General features: G+C 45.5%; 1 pseudogene; it reads right to left on the bottom strand.

Annotated features, from left to right (window-relative positions):
• Positions 1-348: 348 nt before the first annotated feature.
• On the bottom strand, positions 349-1,839 carry LOC121309188 (annotated as a pseudogene).
• Positions 1,840-2,000: the final 161 nt, after the last annotated feature.

The raw sequence follows: 2,000 nt of genomic DNA, 5'->3' as shown, positions 1-2,000 counted from the left end.
AAGCAGCTATCAGTGTTGTTAAATCTACTGTGTTTCTGAAGAGTATCTAAGGTCGGGGATTGTAAATAATTTTGTAATAGTTTTTGTGTTAGAACTGATTATTCTTTTATAATATGTTATTTGCTGTTATAAAAGTGGTATTTTGGGTTTTTGAGCTCAGGAATGTAAGGAGAGAAGGGTCCTCTGCTCTGCTCTGCTTGGTTGCATGAGGGGATGGGATAATGATAGAGATAGCAGATGCAAAGGAATGTGAGTGGCCTTGCTTGCCTGCTTGTAGAGTAAAATAATGTTTTTGAGGCTTGGAAACTGGCCACTTATACAGGAATAGGAAAGAGGGGTCATAAATGACATCATTAAAAGGATGTGTTTTGGAATCTACAAAATTGAAGTGAATGCATTCTTTAGTGCTCAGTTCTATCAGTCTCACTGCAGCCCAAAGTGATGCCACTCTGTTCAATAAAATTGTTGTATTCTACGCTATACCAATAAACTACTTCTCATCCCCAAGAGTTTCATTCACTTATTTTGGGTTTCAGAGTTTTGGCCCCTGAAGCAAAAACCATTTTCAGGGAATGCAGACACTGTTCCTGTTGATGCTTGTCTTGCCCTGTCTCCGGCTCAGCACTGTGTAAGGGTTGCCCAGCAAGCCCCAGTCCTGGTGTCAGCTAAGGGACTGGATGTTGTCGTAGACTCAGATCACAGCATAACAGTCGTTGCGCAGCTCCAGGAGTTTCGAGGCAGCTTCCAGCTCCGAGTCGGACAGCTGCACCGAGCAGTCCACAAACTCGGGCCCCGCGGAGAGTGTCTGCACCCCCAGGGCCTGGAGCACCTTGCGGACCGAGCACAGAGACGACAAGTCACAGAGAAACTGAAACGACAGCAGAGACACGCTGAGCATCAGCACAACGTAGGTACCGGAACAGACAGGAACTGCATGAAGTACTGAAAAACCAACAGTGTGAATCAAGAAGAAACATTCACTTAACCCTTTGTGGTCCTATGTCGGACCAGGTCCAACATCATCAAAAAGATGTCAAGCACAGGTCTCTAGTCATTTTTTCTCTGGATACAGCCGAGAAAACCTTTCAATGGCTGAGTAAGACCGATAGGAGTCGAATGAAGCAAAAAAAAACAAAAAACAAAGGAGACAGACAAAGGAGATTCCCATCCAGCTGTCAAAGAATATCACGGACATTTGCAGAGCTTTTTGAGATGTTATAGTAATAAAATATTGACTTGGATCTCATTATTGAGGAGTTTGGTGATAAAATGACTGATCAGGAAAGATTTATTAGTAGAGGTATGTGAAAAATACAGTGAACAAGAGATGCAGTACTGCTGTCCTTTTGCTTTGCAGGGCCTTATAAACCTGTTTTACCTGTTTTAAAAAAATTTAAACAGCGTGTGACAAAGCGCTGAATAAATGGACCACTAAGGGTTAATAAACTCACACATCAATTAGACACCATTCAGAATGCCAGCTGCAATGAGCCAAAATCTTTGTCTGCTTATCTTCTTACCAACTAAATCAGACAAACGTTTGATGCACAGTATTGTAGAGAGATACTTCAGCTAAATTGAGTGAGTGTGAATGTTGCAATCCATGCAGTCATTATGCATAGTAGCGCAGACAGACAGACAGGAGAGGTGAATATCGTGACGGGTTGCTCTGCTCTGACCTGCAGCAGGGGCCTCTCCTCCTCGGCCTCTATCTCTCTCACGTCCTCGGCTCCGGCCTCGATGGTAAGCTCCAGCACCAGGTCCAACGGCACCTCCCCGGCCGACACCACCACCCCCTCCTGCTTGAAACTGTGCCAAGCCCCGTCACTCAGCGCTCCCCTGTGTGGAGGCAGAGAACAGCGGTACACACAGGGTTACAGTGTCTCTCTCTCACACATACACACACACACACACGGGCACAGTGTCACACACACACACACAGGGGCACAGCTCACCCACACACAGGGGCACAGTGTCACACATACACACACACATAGGCA

The sequence above is a fragment of the Polyodon spathula genome, unplaced genomic scaffold (assembly GCF_017654505.1).
Source record: "Polyodon spathula isolate WHYD16114869_AA unplaced genomic scaffold, ASM1765450v1 scaffolds_958, whole genome shotgun sequence".
In the NCBI taxonomy this organism is placed as follows: Eukaryota; Metazoa; Chordata; class Actinopteri; order Acipenseriformes; family Polyodontidae; genus Polyodon; species Polyodon spathula.
The sequence above is the reverse complement of the archived record's forward strand: the minus strand, read 5'-3'. Positions and strand labels throughout refer to the sequence as shown.